The 19751-nt window shown below is 42.7% G+C and overlaps 1 pseudogene; it reads left to right on the top strand.

The window, feature by feature from the left end:
- Nucleotides 1-13812: 13812 nt before the first annotated feature.
- On the top strand, nt 13813-18201 carry LOC123462852 (annotated as a pseudogene).
- Nucleotides 18202-19751: the final 1550 nt, after the last annotated feature.

Below are 19751 nucleotides of genomic sequence, written 5' to 3'. Positions count from 1 at the left end.
TGCATCTTGCTTCTGTGGGATCTGGAGAGAGATGGAACATGTGTTCTTAGGCTTTGCAGGCAAGTGTCTTAACCGCCAAGCCATCTCTACAGCCCCCCCTCCCACCTCTCTTTTATTTTGATGTATGTTTTTTGTCTCTCTATGTATGTGTGTGTCCCACAGAGTTTAATTAGGGTTGCCTGTGTGGACATGGGTGGAGATTATTGGCCACACCATATGCAATTTACACCACTGTAAGAAACCATGGTGTTGCAGTCCGGTTCGCATTGCTGGTAGAAATCACCCAACCAAGAGCAGCTTCTGGGAAAAAGAGATTTATTTTGGCTTACAGGCTTGAGGGGAAGCTCCATGATGGCAGGGGAAAACGATGGCATGAGCAGAGGGTGGACATCACCCCCTGGCCAACGTAAGGTGGAACAAAGCAACAGGAGGGTGTGCCAAACACTGGCATGGGGAAACTGGCTATAAAGCCCATAAGCCCGCCCCCAACAATACACTCCCTCCAGGAGGCATTAATTCCCAAATATCCATCAGCTGGGAACCTAGCATTCAGAACACCTAAGTTTATGGGGGACACCTGAATCAAACCACCACACATGGCTTCTGGCAACAGCATTATCTGTTCTTGTAGGTTACTTGTTTTCAAAATGTGAACTAATTTTTTAATTTGTCCAATGTTTTTCAAGCACCAAATGCTAACAGCATGTTAAAACAGATTTTGATGGAATCCTGGGCCTCTGATAATTTATTTCAATAATCCAGTTGATTAGGGCTGAAGAGATGGCTTAGCAGTAAAAGGTGCTTGCTTATGAAGCCTGACTGCCCAGGTTCGATTCCCCAGTACTCACATAAAGCCACATGCACAAAGTGGTACTCTGGAGTTCGTTTGCATTGGCTAGAGGTCCTGGCACTCCCATATTCTCATTCTCCCTCCCTCTCTTTCTTAATTTCCTTGCAAATATAAATAAATACAAAAAAATTTTCAAAAGAATCCCCAAGTCTCCATCTCAAAGCTTCTAAAGGTGATTAATTCCTTCAGTAAAGTGGCAGTAGCCTTTCTATAGGCAAATGACAGGTATACAGAGAAAGAAAGCAGTGAGGCTATCCCATTTTCAATAGCAACAAAAAAATTAGATACCTTGGAATAACACTAACCATGATTGTGAAAGACCTATATAATGAAAACATTAAAAAAAAAAACTTAAAAAAACAGAGGAGGACTTGAGAAGATGGAAAGACCTCCTGTGCTCCTGGATAGATAGAATTAATATTGTGAAAATGGCAATTCTACCAAAAGCAATATACAGAATTAATGCAATACCACAAAAATTCTATCATTCTTCACAGAGATAGAAAAAAATGATATCAAATTCATATGGAATGGCAGCAGGCCTTAGATATCCAAACATATCCTCAGCAAAAGAAATACCTCCAAAAAGCTGGGTGTGGTGGCACACACCTTTAATCTCAGCACTCGGGAGGCAGAAGTAGGAGGATCACCATGAGTTTGAGGCTACCTTGAGACTCAATAAGTGAATTCCAGGTCAGCCTGAGCTAGAATGAGACACTACCTTGAAAAACCAGAAACAGGGAGACTTCTGGTTAAGATGGCAGTGTAGGTACCACGCCAAAGCAGCCTAGGGGGGGAAAAAGACCAAAAAAACTCAGCAAAATATACACTTTTACTAAAAAGTGAGGTGTATAGGAAATTGAAGTGGCAGCGGAGAAGTAGAAGAGATCCAGAGCATCCAGAGCCCACACAGGCCGGCAAAAGCGGCTCCGTCAGCTCTGCCAACCACCGCAGCAGCAGCGCAACAGAAAGCAGCCAGACTCGGCTCCAGCCACAGGAAAAGCCAGGTGCGGGAGCTTCCCCTCACACCGCGCTCTCCGCAACTCGGGAAACGTGAGGGGAGAGCGGCAGCGAGCAACGGAGGAGCAGACCGTGAGGTACAAGAACACCTGGAACAGCGAGAGAACCAGAGCAGCTGCGGCTCCTTCCCCTCCCCCACTGCCTGAGCCCAGCTCCGGCGAACACAGCAGCGGCCTGGGACCTGGCCACGCCAACTTGGGCTGACAATGGGACCCAAACAGGAGCAGAGTTCGGCAGCAACATCAGTGGCTCCGGCACCGGTAACAGCGGCCCCAGCAGTAGCAACTCCAGTTGCAGCAGCAGCAGCAGACCCAGCAGCAGCAGACCCAGGAGCGGCAGCAGTGGCAAACCCAGCAGCAGCAGCTTCTGTGGGAGCAGCGGCAGTGGACACAGCAGCAGCAGCTTCAGCAGCAGTGGTGGCTCCAGCAGTGGCAGCTTCAGCAGCAGCAGCTACAGACCCAGCAGGGGCAGCTTGAGCAGCAGCAGTTCCAGCAGCAGGGGTGCTGATCTGCAGGGCCACACTTGCCAGGCTCAGTTTGCCCCACAGGAAAAGCCAGTGCCCAGCTCCAGAAATCAGAACAGTAGCCTGACAACCCAGGCAGCAACTTGACTGAGACCAAAATAATCCAAGGTAACTGGGATTGCACCAGGGAATGGTCTCACTTGGTTGCAAGCTGACTTGGATCCCTCAACAGACCAGAAATCTTAACCTCTTTGTTGATAGAGGATCTGGTCTTTATAATAACTACTCTTGCATACATACTCGGGGCTGTTTTTGATTGAATGTGTACAATGTTTAGTTAAACTTTAGAATCTACCTGTATTTTATTCCACTCAGCCTGCTTGAATACTCCTATAGCAGGGAAACTCAACCCCTAAGAACATCTTTGTAGATACTCTGAGAGTCTTAAGAGCCACACCTAACACTTTAAGCTCCTACCCTGAAAATATATAACATCAAATCAATTGATACAGCTAAGAATACCCAGCTAGCTAGAAAATCCAAGCATTAACTTAATCCAAGATGCAAAAATATATACATTATAACACAAGAAATACTAAAAAGCAAGACGATGTAAATGCACCTAAAAGTATTAATGCATCAGAAATGTCCTCCAGTGAGAACGAGTTATAGGAAATGCCTGAGAAAGAGTTCAAAAGAATGATTATAAATATGTTCAAAGAGGTCAAAGAACAAATCAAAAGAAACAAAGGAGAAATCAAAGAGGAAATCAAAGGAATCAAAGAAGATGCAGGACACCAATTTAATGAAATAAAGAAGGCAATACAAGACATAAATAAAGAAATAGAAATAATAAAGAAAAACCAGTCAGAATTACTAGCAATGAAGAACACAGTTAACGAAATAAAAAACTCTGTAGAAAGTCTCACCAGTAGGATGGATGAGGGAGAGGACAGAATATCTAAGCTAGAAGACCAGGTGGCAGATCTAATACAGTCCAACAAAGAGAAAGACAAACTTATAGAAAAGTATGAGTGGGAATTTCAAGATATTCGGGACACTATCAAAAGATCCAATATAAGAATTCAGGGCATAGTAGAAGGAGAAGAACTCCACTCCAAAGGCATAGTAGGCATCTTCAACAAAATCATAGAAGAAAATTCCCCCAAATTGGGAAAGAGGTGCCAATGCAGATACAGGAAGCCTTTAGAACCCCAGCCAGACAAAACCCAGAAAGAACCTCTTCTTGCCATATTATAATCAAACTTCCAAACACACACACCAAAGAAAAAATATTGAAAGCAGTTAGAGAGAAAAATCAAGTTACCTACAAAGGCAAGCCTATCAGGATTACAGCAGGTTACTCAACACAAACTTTAAAAGCCAGAAGGGCTTGGAGTGATGTATTCCAGGTTCTGAAAGATAACAACTGTCAACCAAGGTTACTTTATCCTGCAAAGTTATCCATTCAAATAGACGGAGAAATGAGGACATTCCATGACAAAAGCAGGTTAAAGGAGTATTTGAAGACAAAACAGAAACAGACCAGTGGAACAGAATTGAAGACCCAAACCTTAGGTCGAGTAACTACAGCTGCTTGATCTTTGACAAAGGTGCCAATAATATAGACTGGAGAAAAGACAGCATCTTCAACAAATGGTGTTGGACAAATTGAATGACTATATGTAGAAAAATGAAACTAGACCCACTCATCTCTGCATATACAAAAATCAAGTCCAAATGGATTAAAGACCTCAATATAAGACTTGAAACTTTTCCCCTACTGGAAGAAAAATTAGGAGGAACTCTCCATGATATAGGAGTGGGAAAACACTTCCTGAACAAAACCCCAGTAGCCCAAGAAATTAAACAAGCACTCAACTAATGGGATCTCATGAAGCTAAAAAGCTTTTGCACAGACAAACATACCATAAGCAGAGCCAATAGATTATTCACTGAGTGGGAGAAAATCGTCACCAGCTGTACCACTGACAGGAGCCTAATATCTAGAATCTACAAAGAACTCAAACAACTACACAATACAAAATCAAGGCTATGTGTGGTAGCACATGCCTTTAATCCCAGCACTTGGAAGGAGGCAGAGGTAGGAGAACTGCCTGAGACCACATAGTGAATTCCAGGTCAGCCTGGACTAGAGCAAGGCCCTACTTCAAATAAATAAATAAAAATAAAAAAAAATAAAACAATCCACTGCAGAAATGGGGCAGAGAACTGAATAAGGAGTTCTTAGAGGAAGAAATACAAGTGACTAACACACACGTAAGAAAATGTTCGAACCTTAACAATGGTACCAAACTGCCTGTATTTGCTGAAGAGAAAACTAATAAATTAAATTTAAAAAAAAAGAAAATGTTCAACATTCCTAACCATTAAGGAAATGCAAATTAAAATAACCATGAGGTTCCACCTTACTACAATCATTAAAAAATCTAACAACACACCAGGCATGGTGGCGCACGCCTTTAATCCCATACTCAGGAGGCAGAGGTAGGAGGATTGCTGAGAGTCCAAGGCCACCCTGAGACTACATAGTGAATTCCAGGTCAGCTTGGGCTAGAGTAAGGCCCTACCTCAGAAAACCAAAATAAAAAAAAAAAAAAGAACCTAACAACAACAAATGTTGGTGGGGATGTGGGGAAAGAGGAACCCTCATCCACTGCTGTGGAATGTAAACGTGTACAACCCTATGGAAATCAATTTGGAGATTCCTGAAAAGGATGAACATAGAGCTACCAACAACCAACAAACCTGGTTATTCCCTTACTGGGCATTTATCCTAAATGCTGCATGCATCAATACAGAGACATTTGCTCAACCATGTTTATTGCTGCTCAATTCATTATAGCTAAGAACTGGAATCAACCCATGTGCCCATCATTGGATGAATGGATAACGAAGTTGTGGTACATTTACACAATGGAATTCTACTTATCAGTAAGAAAAAATCTATACAATGAAATTAGTGGAAAAATGGACAGACTTGGAACAGATCATATTCAGCGAACCCACACAATCACAGAGACACAAATGCCACATAGTCTCACTTATGTGCGGTGTCTAACTTGGACCTGCTCAAGTTACTGATACACCTAATAGGCAGCTCAAGGCCCAGACCATAGGGATGGAAGGACAGAGGGGAGAGCAAAGGGAGGGGAGGAAAGCAATCACAAAACTAAATCCAAAATGAACTGGTGCTGTTATGCCCAGATCACAGAGTCCCCGAAGGCCACCAGGAGAGTTGGACACGAATGCAGCAGCAAAAAGCTTTATTTTGGGCTTAACCTCAGGCTCCAGACTTTACCAACACAGTGGGTCTGTCCAAAAACCCCAAATGGCATCTGGGAGGAGCTTTTATTAGGTTCAAACAAAGAAAAGGGGAATTTTCAATGTAGCAGTTACATGATTGGTTGACATTTAGCAAGAGTATACATGTTACAAGCTGATTGGTTACATAGTAGCTGAGGAACTTTAAGCGAACTTATCTATAACCACAAGAGCCACAGGAATGTATAATATCTACTTGGTCCTTTTTGGTTGGCCCATTACAGGGATTATTTTGGGTATTGATCAGTTTGTGGTTGTTTTTCCCAGTAACTGCAAAGTGCTGTGTCAGTAATTTGGGCCCTGTGGGGAAACAGAAACTTAGGCCTATTAATATCTTTAAAGTCTGTCATGGCATTACTTTGGTTTGGGCTCTTCAGTACCATAGAAACCTTTTACTCATGGACTACTTGCTAAGTTGTTAAACAAATATCATATTTGATTTTAAAAAGAAACACAGGCCGGGCATGGTGGCACATGCCTTTAATCCCAGCACTCGGGAGGCAGAGGTAGGAGAATCGCTGAGAGTTCGAGGCCAACCTGAGAATACATAGTGAATTCCAGGTCAGCCTGAGCTAGAGTGAGACCCTACCTTAGAATACCAAAAACGAAACCAAAAAAACAAACAAACAAACAAAAAAAAAAACCCACGGGCTGGAGAGATGACTTAGCAGTTAAGGTACTTTCCTGCAAAGCCAAAGGACCCAGGTTCAATTCCCCAGGACCCACGTAAGCCAGATGCATAAGGTGGTGCATGCATCTGGAGTTTGCTTGCAATAGCTAGAGGCCCTGGAGTACCTATTCTCTCTCTGCTTCTCTCTCTCTCTCTCTCTCCCTGTCTGCTTCTTTCTCTCCCTCAAATACATAAATAAAATAAAAATATTTTTATTGTTTTCAAATTTTTATTAACAACTTCCATGATTATAAAAAAATTCCCATGGTAATACCCTCCCTCCCCCCACTTTCCCCTTTGAAACACCATTCTCCATCATATCCTCTCCCCATCTCAATCAGTCTCTCTTTTAATTTTGATGTCATCATCTTTTCCTCCTCTTATGATGGTCTTGTGTAGGTAGTGTCAGGCACTGTGAGGCCATGGATATCCAGGCCATTTTGTGTCTGGAAGGAGCACGTTTTAAGGAGTCCTACCCTTCCTTTGGCTCTTACATTCTTTCCACCACCTTTTCCACATTAGATCCTGAGCCTTGGATGGTGTGATAGAGATATTGCAGTCTGTGCACTCTAGTCCCTTCTTTCCAGCACCATGATATCTTCTGAGTTGTCCCAAGGTCATTGCCATCTGAAAAGAGAAGATTTTCTACCAAAAGTGAGAGTAGCATTAATATAAGGGTATGAACATTAACAGAAGTGCTTACTGGGCAGTTTGACAAGCATAGTATATACATTTAATCAGACAACAGTAGACATTACACCACTAGGGCTCATGACTAACCCTGTTTTAAATTTTCAGTATCAGGGATGTATTCCCTCCCATGGAGCAGGCCTCTAGTCCAGTTAGAGGGCAGTTGGTTTCCACCATGATAGACATGCCACTATTGCACTCGTTGGCTCATTTGGCCTGGCTGGCCAAATATAAGGCTTGCAGTGTCCACTGTTGAGTATCTTCACTGGTGATTTCTCTTTCTCCCATTGAACTGCATGCAGAATGGCTTCTTCCAGCTTTCTGTCAGCTGGTCTACATGGAGGAGGTTCTCAGCTCAGTTCCAGCTGGATTTCTCAGCGGCCTTGCAGCCCAAGTATGTTGAGTCTTCAGCAATAGGGTCTTACCATCTATTCCTGGTGGGAAACCAAGGGCCATGGCAATGGCCTATAATGTTTTGGGGGCATCCGGGACCTCCCTAGCCAACAACTCACTGGAGGTATCCCATCCCTGGCACTGAAAATTTTTTAGCAACAATCTACAGCTCCTGAGTGTTCCATTGTCCAAAAAAGTAGGATTCCATATGATTTATTTATATCCTATTGGATTTTGATTAGCCCTCCCTCCACCTTTCCTTTACTCGATCTCTTCTCCTGACCTCACTTTGGGCCTTTTCACCCCCATTAATCTATTCTTCTACTTACATATACACAATACCAGCCTATTAAGTACCCTCCACCCTTCCTTTCTCTTCCCTTTATATCTCTTTTCTAGCTTACTGGCCTCTGTTACTGAGTTTTTTCCTTCCCACACAGAAGCCCAACTAGCTAAGTTCCACATATGAGAGAGAACATGTGACGCTTGGCTTTCTGGGCCTGGGTTACCTCACTTAGTATAATCCTTTCCAGATCCATCCATTTTCCTGCAAATTTCATAATTTCAGTTTTCTTTACTGCTGAGTAGAACTCCATTGCATAAATGTGCCATATCTTCATTATCTACTCATCAGTTGAGGAACATCTAGGCTGGTTCCATTTCCTAGCTATTGTGAATTGAGCAGCAACAAACATGGTTGAGCAAGTATTTCTAAGGTAATGAGATGAGTCCTTAACATATATGCCTAGGAGTGCTATAGTGGGGTCATATAGTAGATCAATTTTTAGCTGTTTTAGGAACTTCCACACTGATTTCCACAATGGCTGGACCAGATTGCATTCCCACCAACAGTGTGGAAGAGTTCCTCTTTTTCCACATCCCCATCAACATTTATGATCATTGGAGTTAGATGGAATATCAATGTAGTTTTAATCTGCATTTCCCTGATGACTAGGGATGTAGAACATGTTTTTAGATGCTTATACGCCATCTGTATTTCTTCTTTTGAGAACTCTCTATTTAGCTCCATAGCCCATTTTTTAATTGGCTTGTTTGATTTCTTATTATTTAATTTTTGAGTTCTTTGTATATCCTAGATATTAATCCTCTATCAGATGTATAGCTGGCAAAGGTCTTTCTGATATATTCTTGTATTCTGTTTGCCAATATTTTGTTGAGGATTTTTGCATCTATGTTCATGAGGGAGATTGGTCTGTAATTTTCTTCTTTTGTTCTATCTTTGCCTGGTTTTGGTATCAAGGTGATGCTGGCTTTGTAGAAGGAGTTTGGTAGGATTCCTTCTTTTTCTATTTTATGGAAAAGCTTAAGAAGCAATGGTGTTAGTTCTTCCCTGAAACTCTGGTAAAATTCACCAGTGAATACATCTGGGCCCAGACTTTTTTAGTTGGGAGATTTTTAATAACTGCTTGGATCTCCATACTTGTTATAGGTCTATTTAAGTGATTAATCTCATCTTGATTTAATTTAGGCAGGTCATACAAATCAAGGAAATCATCCATTTCTTTCATATTTTCATACTTAGTGGAGTATATGTTTTTATAGTATGTCCCTGTGATTTTTTGAATTTCTCTGGTATCTGTTGTGATGTTGCATTTTTCATCTCTAATTTTATTAATTTGTGTCTCTTCTCTCTTTCTTTTGGTCAGATTTGCCAAGGGTTTATCAATCTTGTTTATCCTTTCAAAGAACCAACTCTTTGTTTCATTGATTATTTGGATTTTTTTGGGGGGGGTTCTATTTCATTAATTTCTGCCATAATCTTTATTATTTCTTACCATCTACTAATTTTTGTTTGCCTTGTTCTTCTTTTTCCAAGGCTTTAAGGTGAAGCATTAGGTTGTTTACTTGAAACCTTTCTAATTTCTTAATATAGGCACTTAAAGCTATAAATTTACCTCTTAGGACTGCCTTCATTGTGTCCCATAGATTTTGGTATATTGTGTTCTCATTATCATTTGACTCTATGAATTTTTTGATTTCCTTCTTGATTTCTTCATTGACCCATTCATCATTTAGTAGTGTATTGTTTAGTTTCCATGATTTTGTGTATGCTTGTGGTGGTTTGATTCAGGTGTCCCCCATAAACTTAGGTGTTCTGAATGCTAGCTCCCCAGCTGATGGATATTTGGGAATTAATGCCTCCTGGAGGGAGTGTATTGTTGGGGGCGGGCTTATGGGTATTAAAGCCAGTTTCCCCTTGCCAGTGTTTGGCACACCCTCCTGTTGCTATGGTCCATCTTATGTTGGCCAGGGGGTGATGTCCACCCTCTGCTCATGCCATCGTTTTCCCCTGCCATCGTGGAGCTTCCCCTTGAGCCTGTAAGCCAAAATAAAACTCTTTTTCCCAGAAGCTGCTCTTGGTTGGGTGATTTCTACCAGCAATGTGAACCAGACTGCAACAATGCTCTATAGCTTTTCTTGTGATTTATTTGTAGTTTGATTCCATTGTGGTCAGACAGAATGCAAGGAATTATTTCTATTTTCCTGTATTTTTTAATATTTGCTTTGTGTTCTAATATATGGTCTATTTTAGAGAATGTTCCATGTGCTGGTGAAAAGAATGTCTATTTTCCAGCATTTTTAACGAAATGTCCTATATATATCTGTTAGGTCCATTTCTTCTATGACCTCATTTATTCCAGATGACTCCATTTATTTTTTTCCAGGATGACCTGCCAATACAACTCTGTTTGGTGTTATCTGTGACCTTAGTTCTAATAGTGTTTGTTTGATGAATTTGGGAACCCCCATGTTAGGTGCATATATGTTTAGGATTGTAATGTCCTCCTGTTGGAGTGTGCCTTTAATCAATATAAAGTGACCTTCCTTGTCTTTCTTGACTAATGTTGGACTGAAGTCTACCTTGTTAGGTATTAGGATAGCAACCTCTGCTTGTTTTCTAGGTCCATTTGCTTGAAACACAGTTTTCCAACCTTTCACCCTAAGATAGTGTCCATCCTTTGTAGAAAGGTGGGCTTCTTGGAGGCAACAAATTGAAGGATCCTGCTTTTCAACCTAGTCTGCAAACCTATGTCTTTTGGTTGGGACATTGAGGCCATTGATATTAAGAGATATTATTGAAAAGTGTGTATTTATTTTTGCCACTTTTTTTTTGTAGTTCTTCTGGTTTTACCTTTGCTCTCTCATGTTGAATATTGTTTGTTTTTCAAGGTTCCTTATATGTGTGCATTTCTTTCTCTTCAGCATGGAGGATTCTTTCAAGTATTTTCTGTAGAGATGGTTTTGTCTTCAAATACTCCTTTAGCCTGCTATTGTCATTGAATGTCCTTATTTCTCCATCTATTTGAATGGATAGCTTTGCAGGATAAAGTAACCTTGGTTGACAGTTGTTATCTTTCAGAACCTGGAATACATCACTCCAAGCCCTTCTGGCTTTTAAAGTTTGTGTTGAGTAACCTGCTGTAATCCTGATAGGCTTGCCTTTGTAGGTAACTTGATTTTTCTCTCTAACTGCTTTCAATATTTTTTCTTTGGTGTGTGTGTTTGGTAGTTTGATTATAATATGGCGAGGAGAGGTTCTTTCCAGGTATTGTCTGGTTAGTCTTCTAAAGGATTCCTGTATCTGCATTGATACCTCTTTCCCATTTGGGGGAATTTTTCTTCTATGATTTTGTTGAATATGCATACTATGCTTTTGGAGTGAAATTCTTCTCCTTCTACTATACCCTGAATTCTTATGTTTTATCTTTTCATAGTGTCCCAAATATCTTGAAATTCCCATTCATACTTTCCTATTAGTTTGTCTTTCTCTTTGTTCAAATGTATTAGATCTGCCACCTGGTCTTCTAGCTTAGATAGTCTGTCCTCTCCTTCATCCATTCTACTGATGAGATTTTCTACAGTTATTTTTATTTCACTAACTGTGTTCCTCGTTGCTAATAATTATTGGGTTTTCTTTATTAATTCTATTTTCTTATTTATGTCTTGTATTGACATCTTTATTTCATTAAATTGGTGTTCTGTGTCTTTGATTCCTTTGATTTCTTTTTTCATTCCTTTGATTTCTTTGAACATATTTATAATCATTCTTTTGAAATCTTTCTCAGGCATTTCCTCTAACTCATTCTCACTGGAGGTCATTTCTGATGCATTAATACTTTTTGATGGATTTATATTGTCTTGATTTTTGGTGTTTCTTGTGTTATAATATATATATTTTTGTATCTTGGATTAATTTAATGCTTGAATTTTCTAGTTAGGTGCACTATTATTAGATGTATCAATCAATGTGATATTATATATCTTCAGGGTAGGAGTTTAAGGTGCTAGGTGTGGCTCTCAAGACTCTCAGAGTATGTACAAAGGTGGCCCTAGGTGTTGGGTTTACCTGCTATGACAGTATTCAAGTCAGCTGAGTGGAACAAAATATAGGCAGATTCTAAAATTTAACTAAACAATGTATACTTCCAATGAAAAACAGCACAGAGTATTTATGCAAGAGTAGGTATTATGACAACCAGATCCTCTAACTGTCCTTTAGGGTGTGTGGTGCCCCACCCACACCCTTAATCCTGACAACAAGAAGGTTAAGATCTCTGGTCTGTTCAGGGTTCCAGGTCAGCTTGTGACCAGGTGAGGTCCTTCCCTGATGTATAACAGAAGAGGAAACAAAGCCACTATAAAATCAAGAAGCAACAAATAAGAAGCCCAAAATATAATTTATTTAAGGAGGGCAAGTCTGACCATCCATCAGATTTAACATATAGTTTATCCTGATATGGAAGATGCAATTAGCACTTCCAGTTCAGGCCTATATACCAGGTTTATTAGGCGAGTACTGACCTGGGGTAATCCCAGTTACCATTTGGGATGATTTTGGTCTCAGTTTTGCTGTTCTCCTGCTTGGATCCCTCTTTGATACACTGTGGGTTCAAGTAGGCTGGCTGGGTCCCTGAATCACTGCTCTGGTCGCCAGTGCTGGGTGCTGTGATCTCCCTTCCGCTGGTCTCTGGTGCTTGCTGGTGCTTGCCTGGCAGTGGGAGAGGGGAGGCTGTGGCTGGTGGCTCTAGTTCTCTCACTGGTCTATGTGATCCTCCTCCTCGTGATCTGCTCCTCCATTGTTCACTGCAGTTCTCCATGTTTCTTGAGTTTAGGAAGAGCTCTGGTGTGGGTGGAAAATCCCCTCACCTGGCTTTTCCTGTGGCTCAAGCCAAGCCTTGCAGCTGTGGCCCTGTGGACCTGGTGCTGCCGCTGCTGGAGCCGCTTCTGCCTGCCTGTGTGGGGTCTGGATGCCCTGGATCTCTCCTACTTCTCAGCTGCTATTTTAATTTCTTATACACCTCACGTTTTAGTAAAAGTGTGTATTTTGCTGGGGTTGTTTTGGCTTTTGTTCCCCATAGGCTGCTATGGCGTGGTTCCTATGCAGCCATCTTTTTGTTTTTCTTTTTTTTTTTTTAATTTTTATTTATTTATTTAGGAGTGACAGACACAGAGAGAAAGACAGATAGAGGGAGAGAGAGAGAATGGGTGCGCCAGGGCCTCAAGCCTCTGCAAACGAACTCCAGATGCGTGTGCCCCCTTGTGCATCTGGCTAACGTGGGACCTGGTGAATCGAGCCTCGAACCGGGGGTCCTTAGGCTTCACAGGAAAGCGCTTAACTGCTACGCCATCTCTCCAGCCCTGTTTTTCATTTTTTATTTATTTGAGAGAGACAGAGAGAGAGACAGAGAGAGAGAGAGAGATTGAGAATGGGTGTGCCAGGGCTTCCAGCCACTGCAAATGAACTCCAGATGCATGCGCTTCCTTGTGCATCTGGGTAACGTGGGTCCTAGGGAAACAAGCCTCGAACCAGGGTCCTTAGGCTTCACAGGCAAGCGCTTAACCACTAAGCTATCTCTCCAGCCCATATGCAGCCATCTTAACTGGAAGTCTTTCTTCTATGTTTTTTTTTTAAATTTATTTATTTATTTATTTGAGAGCGACAGACTCAGAGAGAAAGACAGATAGAGGGAGAGAGAGAGAATGGGCGCGCCAGGGCTTCCAGCCTCTGCAAACGAACTCCAGATGCGTGCGCCCCCTTGTGCATCTGGCTAACGTGGGACCTGGGGAACCGAGCCTCGAACCGGGGTCCTTAGGCTTCACAGGCAAGCGCTTAACCGCTAAGCCATCTCTCCAGCCCATCTTCTATGTTTTGATTAGAGACATCCATTAGAGGACTGGGTGATCTTTGTGGATCTACTTGGATTTGATTTTTCATGTTATTCCTTTTTGTGCTGTGGTCTGCCCATCGCAATGTATGGATGGGCAGGGAAAATGTGACTATGGTCTCAATAGGTGGGGGAAGCGATGCCTTTCAGGGGAGTCAGCCTGAGCTCATGCAGGCTGGAGGATGGGCGGAGCATGGGCGAGCAGGTGGAGCAGGCCTGAGCTGGTTCTTGTGTAGGCAGACAAGCGGAGTGGGCCTGAGCTTGCACATGGCAGGTGGGCAGAGCGGGCCTAAGCTCACATGGGCAGATGGGTGGAGTGGGCCTGAGCTCACGCATGGGTAGGTGGATGGGAGGGCAGGCAGAGCCGGCCTGAGGTTGCATGTTGGCAGGGGTAGCCAGGCGATCGCCTGTGCGTAGCGACAAGGGTAGAACTATGATGGCCTCAGTCCTATGATTGCCTGCAGTTAGTGCAAGAGTATCCTGAAGCTGGGACTGTGGCTAGGGCGGCTGCTTGGGGGGATTGGGGGACTGGTGGGTTACCCGAGAGCGTGGGAATCAGCTGATTCCCTTTTTTGCCCCTCCGCGCCCTTCCACTAGTGATCTATTAGAGATTGCTCTCCCTTAAAAGACCCATTGAACCCTCAATGCCTTGCCTTTCCCTCCCTGGGAGGTGAGGCATGGTTAGGTGGACACCATCTTGACCAGAAGTCCCTCTTTGTTTTTTCAGTCTCTCTCGCTCTCTTTTTTATGTCATCATCTTTTCCTCCTATTATGATGGTCTTGTGTAGGTAGTATCAGGCACTGTGAGGTCATGGATATCCAGGCCATTTTGTGTCTGGGAGGAGCATATTGTAAGGATTCCTACCCTTCCTTTGGCTCTTACATTCTTTCCGCCACCTCTTCCGCATTAGACCCTGAGCCTTGGAAGAAGAGATAGGGATATTTCAGTGCTGAGCACTCCTCTGTCACTTCTTCTCAGCACCATGGTGCCTTCTGAGTCATCCCAAGATCACTGCCATCTGAAAAGAGAAGTTTCTGTACCAAAAGTGAGGGTAGCATTAACATATGGGTGTGAGGGCTGGAGAGATGGCTTAGCGGTTAAGGCGCATGTCTGAGAAGCCTAAGGACTCAGGTTAAATTCTCCAGGTCCCATTTAAGCCAGCTGCACATGGTGGCTCATGTGTCTGGAGTTTGTTCGCAGTGGCTAGAGGCACTGGTATGCCCATCCTCACTCTTGCTCTCTCTCTCTCCTTCTCTCTGTCTCAAAAAATAAATAGATAAATAAACCTTGTTTTAAAATTACACACACACACACATATATAAATATATATATATATATTACCATCCTATTAAGTCCCCCACTCCTCCCTCCCTTTCTATTCTGTTTATATACCCTTTCTAGTTTACTGGCCTCTGCTACTGAGTTTTATTCCTGCTCACATAGAAGTCTAATCATTTGTAGCTAGGATCCACATATGAGAGAGAACATGTGACTTTGGCTTTCAGGGCCTGAGTTACCTCACTTAGTATAATCCTTTCCAGATCCATCCATTTTCCTGCAAACTTCATAACTTTATTTTTCTTTACCACTGAATAGAACTCCACTGTGTAAATATGCCACATCTTCATTATCCACTTATTAGTTGAGGGACATCTAGGCTGGTTCCATTTCCTAGCTATTGTGAATAGCACAACAATAAACATGGTTGTGCAAGTATCCCTAAGGTAGTAAGATGAGTACTTAGGATATATGCGTATGAGTGATATAGCTGGATCATATGTTAAATCTATTTTTAGCTGTCTGAGGAATCTCCACACTGATTTACACAATGGATGGAACAGATTGCATTCCCACCAACAGTGCAAAAGGGTTCCTCTTTTTCTGCATCCTCACCAGCATTTATGGTCATTTGTTTTCATGATGGTAGCCAATCTGACAGGAATGAGATGGAATCTCAAAGCAGTTTTAATCTGCATTTCCCTGATCGTAGGGATGCACAACACTTTTTTAGATGTTTATATGACATCTGTATTTCTTCTTTTGAGAACTCTCTATTTAGTTCCAAAGCCCATTTTTAATTGGGTTGTTTGTTTTCTTATTATTTAGTTTTTTGAGTCCCTTATATATCCTAGATATTAATCCTCTGTCAGATGTACAGCTGGCAAAGATTTTTCTCCCATTCTGTAGGTTGCCTCTTTGCTTTATTCACAGTGTCCTTTGCTGTACAAAAGCTTTGTAATTTCATAAGGTCCCAGCATTTGATCTGTAGTTTATTTCCTAAGAAATTGGGGTTATAGTCAAAAAGTCTTTGCCAAGACCAATATGTTGAACAGTTTCCCCTACTTTTTCCTCTAGCAGTTTCACCTGATATTAAGGTCTTTGATCCACTTGGACTTAATTCTTAAGCATGGAGAAATATAAGGATCTATTTTCATCCTTCTACAGATACATATCCAGTTCTCTCAGCACCATTTACTGAAGAGGCTGTTTTTTCTCCAATGCATATTTTTGGCATTTTTGTCAAAGATAAGGTGGTTATAAATACCCAGACTTATATCTGGGTCCTCTATTTGGTTCCATTGGTCTACTTGTCTGTTTTTGTGCCACTACCATTCTGTTTTTGTTACTGTGGCTCTGTAATATAGGTTAAAATCAGGTATAGTGATACCACCAGCCTTATTTTTGTTGCTCAAAATTGTTTTAGATATTCAAGGTTTCTGTGCTTCCAAATGAATTTTTGGCTTGTTTTTTCTATTTCCATGAAGAATACCTTTGGAATTTTGATGGGGATTCCATTAAAAATGTAGATTGCGCTGTTGTTTAGCTACGGTGCGGGCCAGCGGGACCCCTGGAAGCTGCGGGAGCTGAGCCGGGAGTTTCGCTCCTCGCTGACCCGGCTCCCCCACCCAGGGCCGAGTGGGGTCAAGCGGGAGCCCGGCCCTGTGGTCCCCGGGGCCCAGGCTGGGGGCCGGAGCTGGTGCCTGCGGCGGCTGGGGATGAACACGGAATGGCTGCTGCTGGAGGACGGGCGTGAGCAGGGCGAGGGTAGCTGCTACTACAAGCGATAAAGTCTCCTTTCAGTCTCCCGGGTGACAATAGGGTCGAGGATTTGGCGTCGCATACCAGCTGGTATCAAAAATCTGCCCTCTGATGATTTCTCGAAACCACTGTGTTCTGAAGCAGAATCCAGAAGGACAGTGGACAATTATGGACAATGAGAGTCTGGACGGTGTCTGGCTGAGCAGAGAGCGTCTGGCACCATTGCAGGTTTATTTCCTCCATAAGGGAGACCACGTCCAGCTGGGAGTGCCTCTGGAAAATAAGGAGACTGCGGAAATGAATACGAGGTCACCGAAGAAGACTTGGAGAGACTGCATCCCTGTCTTGCCCCAAAGAATGACCAGACGGAAAAAAACAAAGGCTCGAGAACTAAGAGGAAATGCAGTTTAGACGAATTAGAGACTGCGGCTGAAGGCCCTTCGAATTTCACATCCAAAATCAGCAAAGTGTCTCTTAAGCCCAGTCAGCCGGTGGTTTTACACGGGAAAGGCGAAGGGGCAAGTCACTCGCTGGGCTTTTTGTACCCCAAGTTGACTCTTGACCCCGAGAAGATGACAGGGACTCACATTTACATTGCGTCTCCAAAAGTCATAGAGCTTCATCATAAGAAGCATAAAGCTTCGAACCCGGCAGCGTCGCAGAGCAGCTTGGAGCAGTTCAAGGTGACCATGTCTCGCATCCTGAAGCTGAAGATGCAGATGCAGGAGAAGCAGGTGGCTGTGCTGAACGTGAGGAAGCAGGCGCGCAAGGGGAGCTCGAAGAAAATCGTGAAGATGGAGAAGGAGCTGCAGGACCTGCAGACCCAGCTGTGTGCAGGGCAGGCCCAGCAGCAGGCCAGGGTGGAGCAGCTGGAGAGGACGTTCCAGGAAGAGGAGCGGCACCTCCAGGGTTCGGAGAAGGAGCGAGGAGAAGAGGACCTGCGGCAGCAGCTGGCCCAGGCCCTGCAGGAGCACCGAACTCTGATGGAGGAGCTGAACCGTAGCAAGAAGGACTTTGAGAAGATCATCCAGGCCAAGAACAAAGAGCTGGAGCAGACCAAAGAAGAAAAGGAGAAGGTGCAAGCACAGAAGGAGGAGGTGCTGAGCCACATGAACGACGTGCTGGAGTACGAGCTCCATCCAGTGTATCGTTCGCTCGGAGTTCTTCATTGAGGCTGTCACCTTGAACTGTGCCCACAGTTTCTGCTCCTACTGTATCAAGAGTGGATGAAGCGGAAGATAGAATGCCCCATCTGTCGCAAGGACATCGAGTCTAAAACCCGCTCCTTGGTCCTGGATAACTGCATTGATAAGATGGTGGATAATCTGAGTTCAGAAGTGAGAGAACGACGGAAAGTCCTTCTCAGGGAACGAAAAACAAAGAGACCATCATGCTCCAAGGGCATTTGAGAGACTCCAAGGCGAAGGGAGCTTGGGCTGCTCCAGAGGATGCTGGGGTTCCCTTGGACCGCTCTGGAGGTCACCTGAGAAGCTGTGTGTGCCGAGACAGGGTTAGGAAGCCCTGTGTCTCCGGCCTCCCGTGGTGCCAGCTTCATTGTACGAGGCTGCACTGGGACTCGCGCTGACTGCTTCACTACATGTGAGATGGTTTTGGGCTCTGGGTTTTTGTTTCTTTTTTTCTTTTTCTTTTTTTCTTTTTCTTTTTTTTTAAGTTGTTGCTGTTTCTGTACCTCAGATGAACCCCTTGCCGTTGATTGTGGACAGTCGGGTATACCTTATGGCCTCCCCCGAGGCAGCCTGTGTTGTGATCTCGCTTACCTCTTCTCTGTGAAAACAAGACGTCATTTCTTGGAAATAAAATGTAAAACCCCTCAAAAAAAAAAATGTAGATTGCTTTTGGTAAAATTGCCATTTTCACAATATTTATTCCTCCAATCCAAGAATAAGGAATGTCTTTCCGTTTCCTAATATCTTCTGCAATTTATCACTTGAGTGTTTTAAAGTTTACATTGTAAAGATCTTTCACCTCCTTGGTTAGGTTTATTCCAAGGTACTTTATTTAATTTTTTTTTTATTTTTAAATTTTGTTTTGTTTTGTTTTGTTTTGTTTTTATTTATTTGAGAGTGACAGAGAGAGAGAGAAAGAGGCAAATAGATACAGAGAATGGGCGCACCAGGGCCTCCAGCCACTGCAAACGAACTCCAGACGCGTGTGCCCCCTTGTGCATCTGGCTACGTGGGTCCTGGGGAATCAAGCCTCGAACCGGGGTCCTTAGGCTTCTCAGGCAAGCGCTTAACCACTAAGCCATCTCTCCAGCCCTATTTAATTTTTTTTGATTCAGTTGTAAATGGGAGTGAGTCTCTGATTTCATCCTCTGTGTATTTGTTGTTAGCATGTAGGAAGGCTACTGATTTTTTTATGTTCATTTTGTATCCTGCTACATGGCTATAGGTGTTTATCAGCTCTAACAGTTTGCTGGTAGAGTCTTTAGGGTCCTTTATGTATAGAGTTATGTCATCTGTAATAATGATAACTTGATCCTCCTACCTCTGCCTCCCAAGTACTGGGATTAAAGGCATGTGCCATCATGCCAAGCTATAAATAGCCTTTATTATGTTGAGATATGTTTCTTCTATTCCCAGGCTCTGTAGGACTTTTATCATGAAGGGATGTTGGATTTTTTCAAATGCTTTTTCTGCATCTAATGAGATGATCATGTGATTTTTGTCCTTCAGTCCATTTATATAATATATTACATTAATTGACTTGCATATGTTGAACCATCCTGCATCTCTGGGATAAAGCCTACTTGGTGAATGATCAGGGTGAATGATCTTTCTGATATATTCTTGTATTCTGTTTGCCAATATTTTGTTGAGAATTGTATCTATGTTTATGAGAGCTTGCTCTGTAATCTTTTTTTTTCTTTTGTTCTCTCTTTGTCTTGTTTCGAACTCTTTCCTTTTGTATTTTATGGAAAAGTTTGAGAAGCATTAGTGTTAGTTCTTCCATGATTGTCTGGTGAAATTCCCCAGTGAATTCATCTGGGCCTGGACTTTTTATAGTTGGGAGAATTTTTATAACTGCTTGGATCTCCATACTTTTCATAGGTCTATTTAAGTCATTAATCT

This window comes from Jaculus jaculus, chromosome 8 (genome assembly GCF_020740685.1).
Source record: "Jaculus jaculus isolate mJacJac1 chromosome 8, mJacJac1.mat.Y.cur, whole genome shotgun sequence".
NCBI lineage: Eukaryota > Metazoa > Chordata > Mammalia > Rodentia > Dipodidae > Jaculus > Jaculus jaculus.
The sequence above is the reverse complement of the archived record's forward strand: the minus strand, read 5'-3'. Positions and strand labels throughout refer to the sequence as shown.